Below are 25,101 nucleotides of genomic sequence, written 5' to 3' on the forward strand. Positions count from 1 at the left end.
ATTTTCTTTTTTTTTCCCCCAAATTTTCAAGCTATCTCCATCCATCCATTCATCTTCTAGAGCTGAGATATAAATCCTATATACCAAAATTTCATTTTAATTCAATACAACAAACAGATATTGAACATCTTTGATGAGGAAGACACTGTATTTCCAGAACTATAGCAATAAGATAAGGTTCTCACCCATTAGATACTTACAGTCTGACAGAGATGATTAGCAGCAAAAACAAGGAATAATGGCAGAACATGGACTAAGATAAAGATGGGATGGAAGAGAGAACATCTCTTGTCTTGTCAGCCCAACATCTACACCTTCTCTAGCCATAGCACCCTGGTTTCACTCTTGAGAAGCCACTCTGCTATGGCATATAATGCTAGGGATACTCTCACAAGGCTGCCTGCCCTTCTCTGGACAAGGCCTGGACATCTGATCCTAATTAGGATGACCCCCTGAAATCTGAATCTTGAGGGAACTTTATTAACAACAATTGCTGACAGTGCTAACATACTGAATGCTTACAGTATGCCAGGCACTGTTTTAAGTGTCTTGCATGGGTTACCTCAGTCAGTCTTTCCAATGATTTTGGAAGGTAGATACCACTATTTCCCCATTTCACTGATGAGGAAACAGAAGGACGTGGCCAAGTGTACACAGCTAGTATGTGATGCATTCAGTCTGACTACAGAGCCTGCACTCTTTATCAGAATGATCGTAGATGAAGAATAGAATATTTCTTAGAGCTCAGCTGTCTGCAGGGAGTGCCCTGAAGAGGCTGCCCATGGTTGCCTGCTGGTTCTTCTCCCACTGCTATTCTGGGTCTCTCTTCTCTGATGATTGGTTCCCCAGCTTTTCATCTGATTCTATGAACTACTCCCTATCTTCCAAATACATTAGTCTCACTTAAATTTAGCAGAGCAGGTTACTGTGGCTCACAACTAAAGAATCCCAACTGGTAGAATCATAAAATGTCATGAGGGAGACATGAGGGAGAAATGATCTCTGGTTAGAAGATTCATGTAGGACTTTATAGTCTCTGATAGAATTGTGTCCCTTCTCTCTGAGCACGAATCTCAGTTTGTAATTAAATTCTAGTTAGTATAAATAGTTAATGTTCATTTATCCAACTAAAGTGCAAGTTCCATGAGAGCCAGACTAAATCTCAAGTACCTAACATAGTAACTGAATCATAGTAGTGACTTAGTAAATCTTGGTCGAATAAATGGGAGAGAAATTATTTGAGATGGTCATTGATGAGTAAATGACACTGACATAGGAAGAGTGAGGATTCAGAGTACATAGATCTGGGTAAACAGAATAGTCTCTTGGAAGTAGAATAATGGGAGAAAATATTTAAAAGGAAAGTTCTTCAACGCAGGGGAGGTGAAGGTTATAGTTCCATGGAAACAAAATTATAGGCAACCAAAATTTTGATTTGGCTTTGCTTAAAATTATAGGTGAAATCATAGGTCACGGGTTTAATAATACTTAACTTGGACTCAAGAAATTGTTCACCTGAAGACTTTAAAGAGTAAAACGTTCTGTGTGAACCATTATCCTTTTTTTTAGAGAGATAAGGGAAAAGACGGATAATATTTCCATACCAGTTACCATAACATTTAAGTTAAATCTATACCTGGTCCATATCTTACCACCATAAGGTTGAATTTTTGTCCAGATCTATTTATTAAAAGGGATAAGGAAAGTTAATGCAATGTTCATTCAGAATTTTGTTTGAAAAGTTATCTTCTAAAGGATGTTGACATGTAACTTGAGAAATTTTTGTTAGAGAAAATGACATGTGTTAGCAAGCTCAATGTTGAAAAACTAAATGAGTTCATTTGAAGTTGTAAACTCTTTGCCATTAGATGAATGGCTTCCGCAACTTGCTGAAACTTAACTTCCCAACTCTGCTTTCACTGATGTCACAAATAAAACCAACCAGAAGCTAAGAATTGTGCATTCTCTTCCTAAGTTAGATAAGGATTCTAAAGTCTTCCTCCTTCAGAAATTAATTCTGCAATAAAATTAACAATCTAATAAAGGAAATTTAAAACACAACAAAAAATCTTGTTCTTCCACAGGTCTCTGGGCAAAAGGAAGTCACCAAAAGATGTGTTTTAAAGAGATTTGTGTTACTGCAGCACATAGAGTAGCTGGAGGAAGAAAAGGACAAAGGGCAGAGACCAGTGAATATGTCACCTGCAGTAGTGCAGGTGATGACAAATGAGAATATAAGTGCTGGGTTCTACCCCTCTAGATTCCTGACAAGAAAAAACCTGGTGCCTTTATCTCTGGGCAGTGACAACTTGTGAGGAGTGTTCATACAACAGAGCTGTGTAGTAACAAAGATCAAGTTTTTCCTTAAAGTTTCATTCTGCTGGTGCTCTAGTTGAGATACCTCAGTTAGATCCCATTATAAAGATGTGAATCCAAGGGAAAAGGCCACTTAGGAGATTTTAGATGTTAATGAAGATCTTCTTGGGAAGTTAACCAGACTTTAAATTCTACTTCAAATAGAGCTAAAATAGCAGATTCTCATAGAGAGATCTGGTTTTGAGCTCTCCATCCCTACAAGTATTTAAGTAGTAGGTAGTTGCCTATGATGAGAAGGTATTCAAAGAGTTAGATGAAAGGGTGAACTAATGGTTGTTAAGTCCCCATCCAAAAGTCTAGGATTCCCACAAAATACGGGTTGAAAGGAAGTGGCAGAAGGAAGGATATATTTGCTAGGTGCAGTAGATGTGTTTGCATTGTTTACAAAACACTGATGCTGTGGGAGCTGCAGACCGGGCCCAAGCAGAAGCAGTGGTTTATCAATCTGAAAGTCATCTGCTTTACAGATTATCAAAACCAGCATCCCCACAAGACGAAGCCTCCTGGTCCTGAGAGTCAGCAAAATTTTAGCTGAGGAGGCCATTAATAACATGGCCTGTTTTTCAGAAAGTACTTTGTCTTCTCATTAACCATGATTTCTCAGAAACGTCTGGCTCCTCTGTTTTGAGATGAAATAATTTTTCTCATTTGTAATTGGAGCTGTGAAATTATATTAGCCTGTAAAGCTTCAGGAAGTAGCATTTCTAAATTGTGGCTTGATTGTCAAGCAAACACAAATGGTTTAAAAGATAAATGTTTCCAGAGCCTTAAATCAATCTTTACAGACAGAGCCAATGAATATTAGAGACCTATAAACCCACCCCAGGTACCTGATACCTGACAAAGACTGCGAGATCTGCCACTGGTGGCAAGTCCAAATTGTAATTGGACCAGCAGTTAGGAAATTGCAGAGCTATTCCACTCTGAATTTTCACGGAAAGGAGCTTTCTTTTGTTGACATGATGACAGAAAGAACAATGCAGTGTTTCTGGGTTCTGGTTTCTCCCTTCTTAGAGAAAGTTTTGTCCTATTGAAGAAGGTGCTACTACCAGAATCCATAGCTCTCTTGAAGTGTGATATACTTTTGCAATGATTTCACAATTCAGGGACACTTTAAATATGAAGGCCCTTTCCCTCATCTCCTTCTTCACAATATTAGTCCCATGGAAAGAATGAAATGGAGATGCCTTGTTCATTTAAGAAAATCACCTTAAGATGCATCAGGCCAAGACTACAACTGTGACCACAGTCCCAAACCCAGCTCCAGAGTGAACATGCCTAAGAACAACAATCTGAACTCACCATCTTCCCCATGGGTCCACTCTTCCTCTGCTCTGTCTCAGAGTGAAGGCACCGCAGTCCCACAGTCAACCAAACAAACTTGCTCCCTCTCTCTGAACCCAACACCAATCTATCATGAAGTCATATTCATCCCTTCCCCAAGCCAGCCTTCTCCATCTTCCATTCTAAGTCTCCTAAACCCATCTCCCCACTTCCAATCTCAGTAGCAGGAATTTCCCCCAAACTCAAACCTGACCACAGGACTCCCTGCATAATGTTCCTCTGGTTTCCAATTGTCCTTAGGGTGAGTATTGTGAACTCTTTGGCATAGCTGAAAGCCCTGGTGACCAAAACCTCCCTTACCACCCCATACGCCACCCCCTACACTGTCCCAGCCTCTTCTCCAGCTTCTCAGTTTTTGTACAACATTTTCTTTGCCCAGGATGCCTTTATCCCATCCATCTGTACCTGACTTTTTCTTGCCTTCTAGGTCTTACTTAGATTCCCAAAGCCCTAGGACAACATTCCTGACACCCCAATATGACTTGGGTGAGCCTCTCCTGTGCTCCTATAGCACTTGAACTTCTGGCTAAATCATTTGTCACACTATGTGGTCACTGTCTGTGTAATGGGATGAGCAGTGAGATTCTTGTTATCCCAGAAATAAAGCTGAGGCCCAAAACTGGAAGAAAAAAAAAAGAAGCAATTACCCCATATTCTAAATTTAAATTGTCTCCAGTAGCTAGAGTACACCTCAAGGTTTTCTGAGAGGTACTGATTCAGTACCAGCTCCACACCAACCTCATGCACCTCAGCCCAGAACTGAGGGAGGATCAGCAGAGGCCTGTGGATGTAAAGCAGTGTCCAGAAAGCCCCAAAGTGGATGTGGAGTGAGGAAGAGACAAAAGGATCACTAATGAAATATATGAAAATGAGACTGGCACCTTCTATCCCTACTAGGGACATGTTGGTTGATCTTCAAGCCCAGGTGCATCCCAGTTCTGCCAGTAGAATGGAGGGACATGAGAACACTTGGGAGCCCCATCTCACTAGAGGGAGAAGGGTTAAACATAGACAAGGTATCCATGCGGGTGGTTCAGGCATATCCTCAGCATGGTTACCCCATGTCTAAAGCTGCCTGTGGCAGCCTTCACTTGGAGTTTCATAGCCAGCCCTTTACTTTGTCACCCACACAGGTTAATGGACTCTTCAACCCCATTTAATATTTCACAGGCTTTCAGGTGAAACTCACTCTGCTTTAGCCAAGTTCCTGTTGACCGAAAAATGAGTTCAACTCAGCTCAACTCTCTTGGGGGGACGATGAGAAGCTTGTAGTTATCTAGGCTTGCCCTGTCCTCCCCACAGCTCTTTTGGCAAACAGAGAAAATGCTTGATTGAAGCCCAAGGCGGATCAGTACAAGCTTGGCTCAGTGCTTTCCTTCCATTTGGTTGGGAACCATTTACAGGTGTCTGAGGCCATGTAACTGAAATCATCTGGATGTGGAGGAAGACCTCCACACACAATTCCAGTCTGACAGATGGCAACTTGTTCTCACGTCCTCCCTCTTCCAGCCACTGTGTCATGAAGAAAAGTAATTCCACCCACTGGTAAATCAATAACTACCCACAAACTTCATATTCTGGATCAGGTTACAAGCCTTTTACAACTCTAGCAGCATTTCCCCCCAACGCGCGTTCTTCGGCAGCAACTCATGACTCACTTTCCTTACCTCCCTAAAGGCACACCTAATTACAATATCCAGAATCATCCTTCACTCCCCCTCCAGCCTGCATCTGCCATGATGTACATCTTCACTTTGTGAACCCTGAGGGCCAAAATATGACTTCCCAGCTAAACAAACAGCCTATTTAGAGATTTCAGAACTCAGCAACTATAAAAATTCTCTTTAGGTATCTTAGAGGGGTGAACACTAAAGAAGAAACGTACTTCCAGAACTTTACTGTAGATATCCACTTCACGTTCAATCCAAGCTATTGCTTTCACTGCATATCCTTTATACTTAACATGAAACATGACATTGCACTAAATCTATAAGAAAATATCCTATTAGAAGTTGAAATTGGCTGTTCAGAAATATAGTGACAACAGGAAGGACAGATTGATACATAGTTGCTGGAATTAAGAGGATGTATATTTGTGCCCCCAAAATATCACAGTGATTATAATTTGTAAGCTCTGATAGTCTATGTGTAATCATTTATATCATTGAGTATACACACATTACACACACACACACACACACACACACATATATGTAGAGAAAGGAATTGAGGGAGAGAGGGAGAGAAAGAGGACAAATAATTACTGTAACAGATACTGTTCTACTGGATGTTATATTCTAGTGGAATATCAAAAACAGTTCAAGAGGATAATAATTGTCTTAGGTTGGATTCTTCAGGAGCAAACTCAGAGATAAGGTTTGAGTGAAGGTGACTTACTTATCAGGAGGTGTTCCAGAAAACACCCTGAGCAAAGAAGTGGGACCGCGAAGGGGAGGTGGCCAGGCAGGCTACAAAAGCAGGCAAGTGTCAGAAAGCAAGTTCTGGGAACAGTGTGGGCCACAGGGGTGAAGCAGCTGGGGTATTTTGATCCTGGGGATGGAACAGTCACAGGCACTGTGAGTGCTCTCAGCACACAGGCAAACAGGCCCCTGCAGCCTAAGGTTAACACAAGGAGGCCAATGCCAGCTCTGGGGAGAGAAAGTCCTCCTGGAGCTGTTGTACACAAAAATGCTCATGGATCACAGGTGACATGGAGCCCTGGAGTTGATGTTGCTGCGACAAATACAGACAGCTGCCAGCAAGATGCTGAATCCGTAACAGGAGAGAGTCTGGGTATGCAGGGAAGACCACTCCCCGAGGCAGTTAAGAAGTCCTCTTTGAGATGGAGATTCTTGAGCTGAGACCTGAGGGTGAGAAAGGAACCACTTGCAAAGATCTCAGGAAAGAACATTATTCCATGCAGAGAAAATGGCATGTGAAGAGCCTGGGCTGGAAATCTGCCCAACGCGTTGAAGGAATCCCGTGGATAAAGTGTGGCCAGATTATAGAACATGGGTAACATAATAACGAGATGACAAACTTGGAGAGTCTGGCTGGGACCAGGTCTCATCAGGCCCTATGGCCCATGGCAAGGAGTTTGACGCTTGAGTGGAGGTAAAAATGTTTTGGCTTTGTATTTTTAATGAGGATTGCAGGTGGGCCTAGAGAAGAAGCCAGAACACTGTGGAGGCTTTTTGAGGAGGGAAAGAATGTTTACTGAGCCCTCACTATCTACCAGGCATTTGCTGTGTGAAGAGTATATCATTATACCTATTTTGTGAATGAGGAAACTGAAGCTCAGAGAGGTTCAGTAACTCACATAATATCACACAGCTGGGATTTTAAGCCAGGAAATGTGCTGCCAGAGCACATTCACTTCTACTAAACTATATGGGGAGAGCAGATGAAAGTTTGATTAGTTTATAGCATGAGAGACAGACAGAAGTAGAGGGACTTGGGTCAGAGTCCACATATCTTGCTGATGGATTAGATGTGCTATATCAATGTGTGAGCATATGCATTTTGAAGATTTGAGTGAGAGAATAATAGATTCATTTTAGAGTTATCAGATTAGGATCTAATCATGGGGACGATTTCATTGCCTCAACTGGCAAGTAATGAAAAGATTCCCTCAACATTTTTCCAGTGGTGGAAAGTGGCTGCAGAGGTGGCCCGTCATCATGCCTTCTGAAAGCTATTAGGGCATAATTGGTGTGTTCTAACAGGTACCTGCACTTTCACTTACCCCTTTGCACTTTCCAAGATCATTTTCACCGCCACTGCTGACCAGCCTCCTCCCAGCCAACTCACTCATGAAACCATAATCCAGCTCCATAGAAAGTGCTTTTAGGAAAATAAAGGTACAGATATGGCCAATTGAGTCATGATCTCAAATTTAATTTGTCCCTAATGCTTAGAAAAATTACATTCACAATGCCATACCATATGAGTGTAGCTCGGCCTGTTGTAAGACTGTCTCACCCACCTCCTAACCCTGGCTAATGGAAGGAGAAGCAAATGGAAAAGCTTGGGGTAGAACCAAGTGGCCTCTATACTGGATAATCTGGGCCTTCTCTAAAGGAAGATTCCCATCAAAGTAATATGCTCCATTTCAAATTCATGCCAGAGAAGAAATGAGTCAAGTTAGCTTTTTGATTGCAAAGAGCTGGGTCTTACATCCCTTGCGCCCATTTGGTTCTAATTCCATGACATCTGGAATTCAAATTAATTTATAAGTACTTAGGATACCTATTAAAACAGTCAGTACCACCTCACCTCTCCAGGGCTTATCATCCCTGACCCACTGCCTCTTTTCTGCACCATGCTACCCAGATCCCTTAATCCCTTCACCCCAGCCCCTGGCCTTTTGGAGACTCACACAATTCACTGGCTCCATGAATTTCAATCTACACTTAACCAGGAACTCTTTCACCTTTAACTCTTTCTGAGCTAATCTGCAGTGGTATACTCAGACTTTTCTCAGCAGCAGGAATCATTATAACAAATATGTTTTAATAAAGGGTAGAAACCGTTTGTCCAGAAATCTATTGAGAATGAAAGGGAATGGGAGATCAGGATGCCTGGGTGGCTCAGCGGTTGAGCATCTGCCTTTGGTTCAGGTCGTGATCCCTGGGGGTCCTGGGATTGAGTCCTACATTGGGCTCCCTGTGAGGAGCCTGCTTCTCCCTCTGCTTGTGTCTCTGCCTCTCTCTGTGTCTCTCATGAATAAGTAAATAAAATCTTTTTAAAAAAGAAAGAATGGGATAGGAGGATATTAAGTATGAGATACACAACATATGTTAAACACCTTTTGGGTGCCAGGCACCACACTGAAAATTTATTTAATCATTACTAAAACTTGATCCATATAATGTTATCCCCACTTTACAAATGAGAAAAAAGGAACTCCAAGCAGCTTGCCCAGGGTCACTTAGCTAGTGTAACAACAACCGAGGCAAGATTCCAGCACAGGCCTGTCTGACTTCAGTGCCAGCACCATTCCAACTTCACTCACCCATGCATGAGTGCAGACCATCATTTCTCTACTCCTACATTCTGCCAGCAGGAGGCAGCCACCCTTTGAATTTGTTAGCTCCCTCAAACTGGCTGGCCTGAAATAGAAAATCCAAGATCCTGTTGATTGGTCTGTTGAATGGTTGGTTGTTTTGTCTTGTTTGTTTTAGTAAGGGTTATGGTCCCAGTGGAATAAAACAAACAAAAAATTCCAGTCCTGGATTCCTAGAGTTAAACAATAATGAGCACTCATCAACTCGGTGATTTGACCTTCAGTTCAGCCATTCACTTTCATTTTGTTACTTCAACCAGCCATTTCTTGAGCTACAATTGGTTGAGCTTACCCATCTCACTACAGTTGGTTAGCAAACAGCAATCACGACTTTCAAACCATTCACTACTCTTTCCTAGAAGACGGTGAGAGCCTGGCGTGAGATGTCTAATCTCAATCGAGTCCCGCCTTCTACAGTTCGTGGAACAATCTTGTCACACAGTAGGACTCTAATAAGTGTTAGATGAATGAATGAGTGTTTGCTAATTTTAGAGAAGGAGCCCTGTCTGCTTACATTGAGGGCAACTGTCAGAATCAGAACCATATACTGTTGGGTTATTGCAATATTTATAACTCTGCACTGTCCTTGAAGAAACCAAGTGGCAGTAGCTAGGGGCTGGAGGAGGAAAGTTTAAGGAAAAGAACTGTATGTATGCTTCTTCACCTTCCCCTCCTTCCCTGAGCAGCCCTTCTAGCAATACCTTCCCATTCTTGGCTTTACCCCATCACAGAGGCAAGGATGGGAAGTGGGCAGAACTCTGGATCGCAGGCCCAGAGACATAGGTCCAAGTCCCACCTTACTACTGGTAGGCTGTGTGACCTCAGATGGGTCATTTTACCCTCTTCTTCTAAATACGGGTATTAAAATGCCTAATTCATAGGAGGATCCAAATAAGACATCATACAAATTCAATTATAGTTATTAAGTATAATGAAGTGTGGGGATCTGATGCTATCCTAAGAAGTTTGAGGATCCAAAGCAAAGCACATTGAAACTTCAGTTTCCTTCATCTATAGCTGCTGTGTACACTTGACAAAACACCTGGACCAGGCGTGCTAGAATGAAATGGATTTGAAGCTATTACCTGCATCATTCAAACAAAGTGTGCTTCTGTCTGAAATACCAAACTCAGAGGACTGCATTCCAAGAGGTGGATATAAATTGAAATGATTGGGATATACACCTTGGATTTTTATGTTGCCTTTTGTATGTGGAGAGACTAAAGACGAGCTCAGACAAGCTTTTTATGAATATCCTTTTACATCTCTGTTTGCAACTTAGAATAATAATGCCACTTACCCACAATCCTTAAGCCGCCCCCTGAGCAATCCTATATTGCTGCCGTCACAAAACATACGAATACCAAGGAAAAAAAAAAAAAAAAACAGCAATGTTTTGGATCAATATGAGCAGCCAGCATTCCATGTCTGGGAAAAGTGCACATTAAAAGCCTCTTGTTTACATTTTAAGGCTAACAGAGAGGCCCTTCATTTCAGAGAATTAAATGAGTAAATTCTCCTGGATTCAAGCATTAGCAAAATGGAATGGTTGTGTAATTGTCTCCAATCATCATCTGATTCTCTCTTCCTCTCACCTTCCCCATAACAGCTCCAGAGGAGAGGAGGCTGGGGCCTCCCTCATTTACAGCCAGCCCTACACATTTAAAATCCAGTGTTGCTCATAACAAAGGGAAAACAGAGAAGTGTAATATATTTCAAACAAGCTGAATAATCAGAAGCAAACTTCAAAGAAGGGGGGAAAAATCACTGACTTTTACCCCCCATAAATAAAAGTGGAAATGTGGAGAATTTCTCCTTTGGCCTGTTCTTTTCTAAAAGCTCTCAGCTAAGAAGGTAGAGAACAGAGACAGCCCTGAGGGGGTGGGGATTTTGCCTGCTTAGTTTTTCCATTCCTGTAAGAGAGCCCACGTGAGCCCCCTCCCTGGAAGGCTCAAAGCAAAAGAGTGATTTAAGAAATGAATCACATACTTGGGCCCAATATTTTAATGAGAGGATCAAAGAGATCCCATTTGGACTCTGAAGCCAGTGAAGAGAAAACTAGGCTAAGTGTGAGACAGGAGAAAGTAAACAGAATAAATATCAGTCAACAACATGTAATAAGCTTTCTGGACAAAGGGGAGGACAATATATGGTTTTTATCCTTGGGGCAGTTCAAATGTAATAAAGAACCGGTCCATTGATAGGAACAGTAGAAAAAATGCATACAATGAAACACACTGTTTTCAATTATGTTCAGTCCCTGCTGATGAACTTTGAACTGTACTCCTATGAAACGGACACTAATATTTTATTTTGGGCATGACATGTTGATATATTCATTATTAGTTATGTGTATTTCTTCCTAACTACCTTACTCCAAAAAGAAAAAAAGAAGATGAGCATGTCAATGTAAAAGTTAACATAGGGGATCTGAGTGCCCATAAAATGTAGCTCTTTCCTCATGTGATAAACCGTCAGGGCAATAAAGGAAATCACCCAGGTTCTAGAATTTGTTGGTCATTAACGTAGAAGAGAACTAATTCTGTAAGAGAAACAGTTTTTCCTGGTACTGAATTCTTAAAGGAATTTTTCATACTGAGTTAACATTAATGTTCTACATTAAAGTTTAGTTGTGTTTAGCTGCTTTTGACATCAAACTGTGGAATTTTAACTCTGAAAAGAACCTGAGAAAAGCTAATGGCTTTGGTTCCTTTGACTGTGTCATGTGCCCATGCCAAACATAAAAACAACAAATGGTGGGGGCGGTCTCAGGACTGTGTGCTTGTCCTTACATGGCACCTTCATTTATTTTTCATGCCAACAAATATTTATGGAGTGCCTAGCAAATGTCAAGCAACATAAATGACACAGAGGTGTATAGGACCAGGATGTAAGTGGTGAAGTTAGAGAGAAGTGACCAAATTCTAGGCATATATAAGATTTAAAGGCCTTAGTGATTCATTGAAAGTGAAAAAAGAGGCACAAGAAAATGTGAGGGTTAGCTCCAAATGACCAGCAGAAAAATAAAGGAAGAGAAGAAGGTTTTCATGAAAAGAAAGAATATAGTTTTGGAAATGTTGAGTTGGAGGACGTAAGACATTCAGATGGAGACATCAAAGGGACAGCTGGTTAAATGTGTCTAAAAGTGATCTTACCAAAATAGGTAAGCATAAATTCTACATATGGAAGATACATTGAACATGGCTGCATCCGACGAAGCATTTATAATGGGTAGTTATAGTGTGTTTAGCAGAAAACACCTTACTAATGTTTATTTGGTGATGGTCATGAAGACCATGATGAAAGAAAGGAGAAGAAAAAGGAGAGGAAAGAAGATACAGAAGACAAGGAAGATGAGGAGAAGAAAGTAGAGGGGGAAAAGGAAAAGTAGTCACACCTGGGGTCTGCACCAGGATGTCTGGGGACACATGTTGAGACAAAGGTGCTCAAAAGGGCTTGGAAACAGAAATTTTCACTTGAAGTTTTTAGATCATCACAAGGATGAGTTTAGAAAGAGTCCAAAGATAGTTAAGCAGCCCAAACTACCCAGGTGATGTAATCAACACATTTGTCAACCTGTCACTTTACTAAGTAGGAGCAAGGAGAAGCTGAAGGGCAGAGTTTTCTGGCAACAAGAGTCAATCACTCTTTCTAGAGCACCTACAATGTACCCAACTGTTGAAACTGAGATGGAACATAGTAAAAGTCTGGCCCTTTCCCTCAAGAACTCTCCTGCTAGAACATCATGCACAGCCTACTAGCCCAGGACAAGCAAGGAACAGTGATAAACTAGACTACGAAAAGGGGAATGGGCAGAAATGTTAACAATTAAGGAGGCTCCATTCTCATTACTCTGATGCACTAACTACTGGGCCACACAACTAGTGCTACAGAGCCAATGATGGAGATTAATTAAGAGCAAGAATCTCTCTATATCTGTGTTTCTTTATCTGTAAAGTAGAGAAAATGAGAGTACTTCCCTTCACAAGGTTTAAAGAATAAAATAATATGTGTAAAGCACTTGGAGCAACACATCTGTACCATGGTAATCACTATATAAGTCACAAACTATTATTGTTTATTTTCATTTTAATTTCCATATGTAACTTTCTAGGTAGTAAAAATATGCTGTACTTTTACATAGATGGTGGTTTCATGGGCAGATACATATGTAGAAAACTCACCGAGCTGTACATTTAAGATTTGTGTATTTAACTATATATAAATTACACTATAGTCTAATATATATTATATATATACACTATACACTATAGTCTATATATATAATATATATTATAAATTACACTATAGTCTAATATATATTATATTATATTATATATATTAATTATAATTATATATATTATATAATTAATATATATTATATATTTTTTAATTTTAATTAAAATATATAATTTTAATATATATTTTTAAAATATAATTAATTATATATATTATATAATATATATTAGACTATAGTGTAATTTATAATATATATATTATATATTAGACTATATATATAGTTACAATGGAAGATGATATTAAATTCCCTTCAAAAGGTGTACAGTGAGGCTTGAGGAAGTCAAGCAAATTGCCTGAGATATCATACCAGATCTCAGCCTGGATTCTTATGTCAGCTGAGTCTTGATCCTTAACCGAGCTCAAGATAGCAGTTACCTAAAGATGCTGTCCCATACTCAACTTGGAGAATCTTCTGCATGAAGAGAGAGCAGCTGTTCCCACCTCCCTTCCATTCTTTCTCCCACTTTCCACCCTCTACTCATCTCAGCTCAATTTCATTGTCTCATTGATTATTAAAACCAAAATCCTTGCCAAGTAACAACCCACAGGGAAACACCCAGAGAAGGACTGTCAGTGATTAAGGACTGAAGGGAACATACCCCAAGCTCTGCAAATTCCTCAGGGACTGAAGATGCCCACTATGAAACTGAAGTGCACCCACTCTAAGCATGTATGCAGCTCCTGCCAAGACAAAGAGCATCAGCCAGAGAAGAGTGAGTGATCCTAATTTACGAGGTGCTATAGAAATTAATTTTGTATGCTTCTTCCATTAGCAGTGTGTCTGAATTAACTTTAATATGCAAGTTATCATGTTAATCTTTGATACTGAAAAAGAATATATCATCATTAACCTTCCTATCCCTGAATTTAGCAATGCAGTCTTTTTATTAGCCATATGCAGTAGAAGTAGCATTATTTCTTGGCATCTCAGCACTCTACCTATCTGTATGCAGTTCCACCAGTCACTTTGTAAAATCTCTGCTGATTCAGAAGCCTATTTTTCAAACATTTGACTCTAACTGCCCATAAGTCACCAGAAGTTGACTCCACCTCCCCCCTCCCCATTTTTTTTTTCAGATTCCTCTAAATGAGAATAAATTTTCCACTGAAAGAGCATTCCACAAAAAAGACATGATGGTCAGTGGAAGAGGGCCCACAGCAGGAGGAGATATGAATAAGTTCTGTGTGATATTTATGAGAGGCAAGCTCATGCCAGATGGCTGGTCTTCAGAGCTCCAGGATATTTGGGTAACTAAGTTATAGGTAAAGCAGGAACTTTTGCTTCAGAGAATAGGTAAACACAATAAGCATCATTAGAAGATTAACTGTTAAGGATAATGGGAAAATCACTCAATAGTATAACCTAGTACATCTTTCCTTTTATGTATTCACTTGATATATGTAAATTATAGGTAAAAGAAAGTTACTTTTAGCTCCATTTGATGAATAACTTTAATATTCCTAGCCCTTTCATTCCATACACTCTAATCTTTAAAACATGATAATAGTAGGAAAATTTTAGATAAATTGAATTTTGCCACCTTTTTATTCCATTCACACCCTCTCATTGAACAGCAAGATAATGAGAAATTAAAGAATTTCTTAGAAGAGGAAAACAAGACAAGAATACAATATAATCCTAAAATAGAACATAAGTCCTTGAAAAATAAAACCAGTTTCTGTTCTCAACAAATGCAACAGTTTACAGTTTATAATTTATAATTTAAAATTACCTATACGCTGAAACTAACCTGGCTACCAATCCAGCTTTTTGGCTTGTAAGAAAGCTATTGATAATACGACAATGGACATATCTGAGTTCATCTCTGGTATATGGGTAGTTTTATGTTCTCCTTTTAAATCTAATAATTGTTGGCTGCCTGCAGAGGTGGGAGCCATCGATTGCTGGGCATCATGGCTGCCCTCAGACATCTGGTGAAGCCCAAGATCATTAAAAAGAGGACCAAGAATTTCATCTGGCACCAGACTGATATGTCAAAATTAAGCGCAACTCGTGGAAACCCAGAGGCATTGACAATAGGGTATGCAGAAGATTCAAGGGCCAGATCTTGATGCCCAACATTGGGAGCAACAAGAACACAAAGCGCATGCTGTCCAGTGGCTCCCAGAAGTTCCTAGTCCACAACATCAAGGAGCTTGAAGTGCTGCTGATGTGCAACAAATCTTATTGGCAGAGATTGTTCACAATGTATCCTCCAAGAACCCCAAAGCCATTGTGGAAAGAGCAACCCAGCTGGCCATCAGAGTAACCAATCCCAATGCCAGGCTGTGTAGCGAAGAAAATGAATAGACAGCTTATGTGCGTGTCATATTTGTGTTAATAAAACCATAAAACAAAGAGAAAATAAATCTGATAATTGTTTTTTAGGCTGATACCTTAAAAAGGCATGATATGAATAAGAAGACAGCCAGAATTCAGCCATATATATCCTCAAAGGGCCAAGAGCTTTCTAAAGGACAGAATCAAATATTTTCTAAGCTTTAGCCATTTAATTTCCAAGTTAACCATTATTTTTGCCAATGTGAAACCCACCATGTACTGCTCATAATTTATACCCTGCCCTATTATTTACATAATATCTTTTCATAAAGTAGCTGCATTCTAATCTGCTTGCATTCTTTTAAAAGAAAAATTTCCTATTGCAAATGGAAAACCAGTATTGCTTGACATAGATGAAAGGTAAGTGTAACAATCAATACTATAAAAGCAGAACACTTTTATTAAATTCCAAGAAGAACTTAAGCCTGAGGTCTGCTCCCTTGTTATCAAAGGAGATTAGTAGAGAAAGATTAAAGACAAAACAGCAAAAGTATACAAGCCTTGATACAACCAGAAAGATTGAGAGGGATTTGGAAGAGAATGAATGATCTTCTGCTTCTTTAGTACAGTACTGTACTTTTGCATACCTAAAATTATCCTTCATGCCAAGAAACATAATTTTGCATATGGTAATACATATCCACACTTTGAAAAATACAAGGAAAGAAATCAAAATCAGGATTCCTAGTTTCCCATCTCTGCAACTAACTCATGGATAACCTTGGATATGTCATGCTGTAAAATGAGACAGTTGGATCAAGCAATCTCTCTGAGATGTTGCCCAATTCTATGTGCCTATGTGTTATGAAACCTTTAAACATGTTCTAGCATATCTTCTCATCAACTAAAGTTTTCAGTTGTTAATTGCATTTACCCTGTTATCTAAAAGTCTTGCCAGAAAAAAATAAATAAATAAATAAAAGTCTTGCCAGGAAGAAATAGCAAAGATTTGAAAAGATCAGCTATTTTGGGGCAGAAGAACCTTTTGAAGCTGTTGTGTTGAAAAAAAAATCAATAAAATTGACTGCAATCCAGGCACAACAGAAGTTGACTGTCCAGGATATATGCCTGTGCATCCCTTGACTTTGGAAGTGGGCAAAGTGCTGTCTTTCAATCGACCTTACAAACCATCACCTGATCATTTGCCTGGGTCAAGTGATAGTGTATGCCAGGTGAGTAGTAGAGGGTGTTGATTCAAATTATCGGTCTTATCTCTTCCTTCCTATGAGAAAAATAGATTGCAGAGGGGAAAAAAAAGCAGTAGTTAAAAACCAGTAAGTAACTGTAAGTTTACCAGAAGTAATTGTAAGCTTGCTCATTTGCAAGATCTGGTATTAGTTAAGCAAGTTTCTATAACTGCAAAAGAATGACAACAATGTTTATAAGATTTCTATAAGATATTACAAAAAGTAACTATTATCAGGATTATAATAGGACATAAATATATATATATACATATATATATTCTCTTTCTCACATAGTTTTTTTTCCTGTCTTGATATTCTGAAAAAAGTCAATTTAAACATTTTATTTTTAATGCTCTACATTTGTCTCACCTCTGAACTGATAATAATGAAAACAAATATAATAATTATAAGTGAAAATTTTATGAAAATAATAATAACACTTATATTAATTTTAAGCTACCACTTATGGGCATTTTTTATCATCCAGGGACCATGCTAAGCATTATTTCATTTATATCTATTTTATTTATATCAACCCTATTATTATCCCCATTTTATGGATAAAGAAACAGAACCAAAGAAGTGATATGACTTTTCCAAAGTCATAGATGGATACAACTCAGAGATTATGAAACAAAATGAATAAACCCCATAATGTCTTTCCAGAACTCAATAAGTTGTTAGTAAGGAGATCAGAAGAGAAACCCTCTTCGTACATTTGGGGCTAAAGTCAAGAAAGCCATAAAAAAAACTTGGAAAAAAAGTTGTTAAAAAAATCAGAGATTACCAAAATCTAGCTTAATATATTGAGAAAGACTAAATATTTAGTTCTGAAGATCTTTGGCATTCCTTTTGTTTTATGTTCTTAAATAAATGTTTAGATGTTGTAAACAAGAAAGACTGAATCATCCTGGCTCTCTCCTCTGAAGTCCCCCATGGCATTTTGCTTATAGCTCTACTATAGAGTATCCATCCTGCATTTTAATGAAGAGTGCCTCATTTTGCAAATGAAGGCAAGCTCCATGAGGACATCGCCATGTTTTTGCCAAATTTGTATTTTCTAAATGGCTTCTCAATTCTTTGTTTATAGCAGAGAATCAATAAACATTTATTGAATTGAAAACCTGCCTCTTTAAATGCCTCTCTTTGTCTATCCTATACAGAATTTAAGAAGCCAGGGAGGCCGTTAAAGATACGGTTCTTGAGGTGAAAGCAAAGACTTGGACTACAGATTGAGGTTTAGGGTTGTGGACATCCTGGTGGCACTGAGCTCCCGTGTGGATGGTCTCCCCTAGGCAAGAGCAGGCAGGGTGGAACTGGAATACAACTGAGAACTGGAACCCTTAGCAGTTGTGGAATGAACTTGATTTTCTCCAAGGCAATGCTCCTCCTCTCTCTGTACCTCCCATTTCTGATCCTTGGGCATAGAAAGAAGTGGCTGGAGATCTGCAACCATGCAGCAGTACATCCTGAGGATGTCCCCATTTTCCAGGACCAACCAGGGGACAGAAACTATGGAGGGCTACCCAGTGTTCTCTTCTATGTTGGCAAGAGAGGGAGAAAGGTAGGGTGGGGCAACAAAAAGTTACAAAAAGCCTGGCCACACAGAAGGAGCCAGACTTCAGAGCTGCAAGACAGCCATCTCTCTTGCTTTCCTCCAAAGATCTCAAGGTCTGTCTCTTGATGTGTGTGGCTGAGATCTCCTGATGAACTAGAATGAGAGAGCAACACATCTTATGCTCAGAGAATTATTTTCTCCTTTTCCAGATGAACCCATAGTATGAGCCATTCTGCTATGTGCAGACTGGTCCCACTATCCATCAAGACTTGCAACTCACTGTAGGATCCTGAAACACTACAAATTTTCCTGAGAGGTGACTGGGACCTCTTGATTTCTTGACACAGGCATTCAGCAGATAGCAGAGTGCTGTAGTGAACCTCCTGCTACCTGGACTGTAATTTATTTAAAAACCTGCAGCTGCAACCAGAGGGGAGCCCAGAATCCTTATAAACCAAACCGAGCATATCATTGTACACGTAGGCTCTGGCCAATCTGGGACATTGGCATGGAGAGGCAAGGCTAATGAAAACCAATGTATTGAGACCCATGGAAATATTTGCATGAAAGGAAAAATCCACCTGCAAGTGGGGTTCTGTTGTCCTGACTGCTGCCTCCTCTCTAAATGCTCAGAAGACTGGTCCTTCAATTAAGATAATTGTTCTTTCATCCTATAAACATGCTTTAAGTACCTACTCAAAGCCAGTTATTTGGAATACGAGATAAAACTCTTTACCTGAACACAAGAAGGTGCAAATGCAGGGCATACCTCAGAGAAGCATCAGAAGAATAAGAGCCTCCTCAGATCCATAATAGGTGGATTCTCTCTACACTTGGTTGACTTTTGATAAACCAAATGCAAGCTGGGAGTAATGCCCCATGTGGCCAGATGATGCTGGCACAAGGGGCTCAAAGCTACTATATTGGATGCCAACTTCTTTTAGCTCACCTTCACAGGAGGAGGACTTAACAACTTCTCCATTGTTTTGAGGAGCCTGCAAAGAGTTCACTAGGGGGAGGTGTGTTGGACCCAACACAAATTTTTTAAAAAACAAAAAACCATCCTTCCATTATGGAGAGGAGGAATGCTGAAAATTTACAATTGAATCAGAGCAGACTCTATCCCTACTGGGTAACAGAGCCAGTTTCAGCCTGAGTAGAGTGGCAACAGTGAGGATAAAATGGGCTCAAACTGGGTGGGAAAGAGCTGAATGCCTCTCAGCACAATAATGTCAGAATTGGCTAATCCCAAAGGATTGAAGCCAAAGCCAAATTAGTAAAGGAAATACGCTTCCCCCAAATGAAATTAGACTATGCTGTGTCTGAAAAAAAAAATTAAAAAAATAAAACAAAAATCAATGCTAACCATGGCAAAGTATGCCTACTTCTTCGATGACCCAGAAAGAAAACTGGTTGGAGCTCCCTCTGGCAGGGAAAATGACATGTGATGAATTCCTACAGCCCACCTTCTCTCTCTGAAGCCTGTGGTCAGTCACCATCTTTATCTCATGTTGTGGAACTGGAGGCCATGGCCCGAGGAGAACCTCACTCAGAATTAGTTAATGGCTGACACAGGCTCAAAAAGAGACCAAGGAGCAAGGGGCAAGATTTTGCTCCAGGCCAGGGAGGAAAATCGTGGATTTAAGGAAGGGACTGCATAGGGAAGATGTGGGGGCAGGGTGGGAGGCCAGACAATGACAGAGTCAGAGACACAGAGAAATGATCAGGCCTGCAGAGCTGGGGGCTGGTGGGCTACACGGTGGGCATGGTGTGGGCCTGAACCACCACCTCATCACCTTGTGCATTACTCTTGAAGCAGCCATGGGAAACCATCAGCACAGCTGCCTCACAGCAATTTGCTCAGGGACAGTAATCCCTGAGAGCCAGAAACAGCAGACACATTTGCCAACCACTGGCCTACCGTGGGCGTGAGTCATGAAAAAAATTCCCTCACCACCTCCCTAAGGCACTGACATGTGCCCTTGAATCAGAAAGAACAGGGACCCCACCATACTTGAGTCACACTTCCAATAACAATTTGTGTGTGGGCAGCTAACTGGCCTCCTTGTAGCCACTTCATCTTTGAGGGCCTTTTCTTCTTCCTCTGCAGAATGGATGGCAGGGCGGGCAGCTCAATTTGTGCTTGTGTGTGTATGGTCACTGGATTTTTAACATTTTTAGAATAGACATTTTTAAAGAGTAGTTTTAAGTTCACAGCAAAATTGAACAGGAAGTATGGAGCTCCCATGTACCCCCTGCCCCTCCACAAGCCTCCCCTACTGTCAACATCCCTCATCAGAACCAGATCAATTTTTCAGAGATTTCTTTAGACCTAAACTTTTTTGTTAAAACCAAATTGTCATAGACAAATAGAAAGGGGGAGAGAGGGAGGGAAGGAGGGAAAGGGAGAGAGCTCTCCTCTCATTGAAGTTAGGGGAGTAGTAAGGCTTGCTATCCATGCAAGAGTGAACCTTCTTCTAATCTTCTCTGAATTACTAAATTTGACCACCTCTGAGAAGTGTCAGTGTCCCTTCCAGCTCAGACATTTGATCTACCTCATGGGCTCAATTCTTCAACACACATATGCATATACAATCTTTCAGGTAGTTCTCAAAATAACCCACAAGCCAAGAAGAACACGTGCTTATCAATTTTATTTACATTAAAGAGAGCTGAGGCATCAGGAGCTGGCCATAAGTCTGACTTAAGTCTCCTTCTGGACTTTTGTATCTACTCTTTTTTGGAGGGATTGAGTAAAAGAGGGAAGGTAGCGGTGTGAGCACAGTCCTGAGTCTCATCACCGTGTCAGACAATCAAAAACCTTGAGTGCAGCCAACAAATCTGTTTGCTGGGGACACACAGACAATTAAGAATAGTATGGAAATTAGGAGTGAGAGGTTGGATCCCAGTTTCCTGTGTATAGAAAAGGAAGAGAATAATAATCTCTGTGAGTAGGGCTGATGTGAGGCTCCGTGAAGAGAATGATGTATAGATCTCAGCACAGGTAGGTCCATAAGCGTCAGAGTGAGAGCCCAGACATAACCCCTAATCTGAGCTTCTCATTCAAGAGATGAAGAAAATAAAACAGTGTCATTCACTTTTGAGTTGGAATAAATAGAAAACTGCAAAGCTGAGAACCCAAGCCTCATGAGTTCTGGTTTCACATTCTGTTCCGTGATTACAGATAACTGTAATACTAATAATAGTCACTGATGATGATGGTGATGCTCCATATATGAGCAAGTACCAGACCCCACAATGCCTCATATAGGCATGACGGCCTGTGATGCTCACAACAAACCCATGAGGTAAGTTTCCTATGCTGTGCCTATTTGGCAGATGAGGAGTCAGATGCTCCTAGAGGAGAAGTGTCGTGGTTAAGGCAGCAAAGTCAGGACTAGATCCAAGCCCTTGTTCTGAATGATGGTCCTGTGCTGTGTCTGCCTCAAAAATGGGAGGTCTCTCCTCAAATAATTCCCCCCTCTTTAGCTGAAGCCATAATTAGAGTCTTATTTGCCTTTGAATAATTGGCCTCCCTCTTTGCACTGGTGTCTGGTTCCAGTTGGGCAGTCACTCCAGCCTGGAGGGTATCACACTCAGCAAATCCACTTTGGCCGCCTGGGGCTAATGAGGGCTCTCAATGTGGTTGCATTTAAGTGGCTGGTACTGCAGAGAATATCCACACACAGACACACCCCCTACCATCACGGATGAGAGCAGAGTTGTAATAACATGCTCTTCCAAACTGGATCATACCACTCCAGCTCTTCAACTGAGGACAATATGGTCTGCTGTCGCTGAGTCTATCACATAAGGAAGAAGCAAAATCCTGTGTATGAGTGTATGTGTGTGTGTGTGTGTGTGTGCCAGCACATGCATGTAGGGGAAGAAGAAGGGAGAGTCAAAATCCTCAACAAGCACTGAGAAAGCTGAGTGAGATTTATGTCCAACAGTGAAGAAATAATGAGCACAGAGGACAAAGATTTGTCTAATCAAGACTATGAATTCCAGCAAGTTTTTCTAGAATTAAAGTAAATGAACCCAAATGTCCCTAAATAGGAAAATAGTGCAATCAGTTATAATCCATCTATGCAACAGGGTCCTATGAGGTCCTTAAAAATAACATGGGAAAATATCCTCAATAATTTTCAGTGAAAGCAATAAATTACAAACCTGGTAAAGTATTATCCCAATTATGTAAAATATATGATACAAAAGACAGGAGGAATAAGCAGTGGTTACCTCTAAATTATGAGCTCATAGATGCTTTATGTATTTCCGAATGTTCTCCAGAGGGTCTGTACCACACTCACCTACCTCCTCCATAAACCTGTCCCCAGCATTCCAAAAGTACTGTTCCTCCCGAATTCTGGTAATCATCGTATTTGCAGGATTATTTGTAAATAGCCCTGTAAATTTATAATAAACTTATTCAAGCCCTATACATTATTTTAAATCCATAAGTCCTAAATTTACACGGGAGGCCTGTTGTCCTGGGTCCATATGTAGGTTTTGTTTGGACTGCATATGGTTTAAAAAATATATCAGGAGGCTTCACATAAAAACATATTTGTGGAACTTCTCTCCAAAGAGGGGAAGACCGGGTAGCATTGAGTCTACATATTGACATGGCAACTATCAGTTGGCATTGATTCACAGCTGTTCTATATACCAAAGGCATGGACTCCCCTTCCACGTCCCCACCATTCCCTGCAACCTCCCCACCATGAGCTGAGTTTCAACTCATCATTGTTACTTTGCTTTCTTAGTAGTAGAGAGATATTTCTCTGTATACGTGTCTCTGTCAAAGGTGAGAAGTGAATGACCAAATGGCACTGTGTTTTAGGACCCAAATAAAAGGAATCACATTTCTTTATGAAGTAAATAAAGTTCTCACATGTTTCATAGGTAAGAAGAAAATCTGTTATAAAAAATGTAACTGAAAAAATATAACTGAAGATTATATTATTATTAAAATATATATTGATAAGGTTATCTTATTAAAAGGAATAATAAGTATTGCTCTGCAGCCTAATTCCCTTTTTTTCCTTTTTAAAGGACATTTATGTATTTGAGAGAGAGAGAGAGAGTGAGTGCACACTCGCAAGTGGAGGAGGGACAGAGGGAGAGGAAAAGAATCTCAAGCAGATTTACTGCTGAGTGCAGGGCTCCATACAGGGCTGGATCTGACCCATGAGATCATGACCTGAGCTGGAATCAAGAGTTGTACAACATTCAACTGAATGAGCCACCCAGGTGCACTTGCACCTTCATTTCTATTACCCTCATGGTGTGCTCAAGTTTGAAGACCTCTAGGGTAAATCTTTTCTCTCCCAACTGTAAGCTCCCGGGGGAGGGGGAGGGGCAGAAACCCTTCTGTTCAAATGCCATATTGTACAGCAGTTCAGAGAGTATACTTGGCAATCAGACAGACCCCAACTGGAACCCTGGCCTTGACATGCTATTGGTCTGTGACTATTGATAAGTTTCTCAGCCTCTAACGTTCAGTTTCCTTACCTGTAAAATGGAGATATTAATCCCTACACTTTACAAAGAGGTCATGATAATGAGATAATGTGTGGAAAAAACAGCATAGTGTCTGGCACAAAACAATGGTTAAATAAAGGGTGGCCATATTTTTTTTTGAAGATTTTATTTATTTATTTGAGAGCAAAAGAGTGAGAGAGAGAGATCGATCATGATCAGGGGAAGGACAGAGGGAGAAGCAGGCTCCTTGCTGAGCAGGGAGCCCAATGTGGGACTCTATCTCAGGACTCGGGGATCAGACCTGAGCCGAAAGCAGATGCTTAACTGACTGAGCCACCCAGGTGCCAGTGGAGGCAGAGAAAATGAAGGCCATTCCACTTTAAGTTCAGCGTTAGCACAAGTACAGCCATCCCAGGCCCCTGTGAATAAGAGCTGAACTTTACCTTACTTCAGTTACAGGAAGAAAACAGCTTACAGCTAAACGTCCTAGAAAGCCCCATATTAGAATAAAAACAGAGCCCAAGCTAAGGGCAGGAAGTCCCTATTAGAATAAGAACAGAGCTCAATGCCTTGAAGGCCCCATATCAGAATGTAAACAGAACTTGAGGAATTGCTCCACCCCTTCTGGAGGTCCCCTAGACCAGCCCTTAAAACTAAGCTGAAACCCACCTCGGGGTCTAAGTTCCTGCTCCTCTGTGTTGGGTACACTTGGACCCAAGCTCGAGCTTGCAAATAAACCCTCGTGTGTTTGCATCGGTGTCGGCTCCTTGGTGGTTTCTCGGATTCGCGATCTTGGGCACAACAGTGCCCCATAAAATGATTTATCACTATATTTCTTTCATAATCCCCATAGCATAGTGCTGGCTACATTTTTAGATTTTCAATAAATATCACTTCAATTGAAATGAATCTGCAGCTGGTTTTCAATTCAGCTGTATTGCGGTCTGAAGGAAACTTCCTTCTATTCTAGGACGATGTTGGGGGGTGGGGGGAATCAGCAAAATCAAACCTAAACAGGTCCTCATAAAAGCTTAAGAATGTCCTAAAACCCTGCCTCACTATAATTTAAACCATCCATGACTATAATCTCACAATGAAAACAAACAAAACAATTTTGAAGTCAACATATAAATGTGTAAAGATTTACAGAAACTCTCTCATTGTGTGAGTTTCCTCACGTAAAGAATCACTTCAGAACCGGGAAAGAACCCCATGGGTCACAGACAGAAAGGCACAGAAACAGCCTGATCTTGCAGTTCTCTAGTTTTAATGAGGTACTTTTTTTTTTAATTGCAGAAGAGTTGATTTGGATTGTCATTAAAGTGGTAATTTGGGATTCCCCCCCAATTAAATCATACTTCATAATGTCATACTTCATAATGTCATTAAAAGCTACTATTCTAAGTATTGGGGGAGGTTCAAGAGGAATTCTTTTCTTTTATTG

At 40.3% G+C, this 25,101-nt stretch overlaps 1 protein-coding gene across 1 annotated transcript in view; it reads right to left on the minus strand.

Moving 5' to 3' along the window:
* The window catches only part of DOCK2 (dedicator of cytokinesis 2), a 397,956-nt gene that overhangs the window by 253,204 nt on the left and 119,651 nt on the right, over positions 1-25,101 (minus strand). The window lies entirely within an intron of this gene.

The sequence above is a fragment of the Canis aureus genome, chromosome 4 (genome assembly GCF_053574225.1).
Source record: "Canis aureus isolate CA01 chromosome 4, VMU_Caureus_v.1.0, whole genome shotgun sequence".
Taxonomy (NCBI): Eukaryota; Metazoa; Chordata; class Mammalia; order Carnivora; family Canidae; genus Canis; species Canis aureus.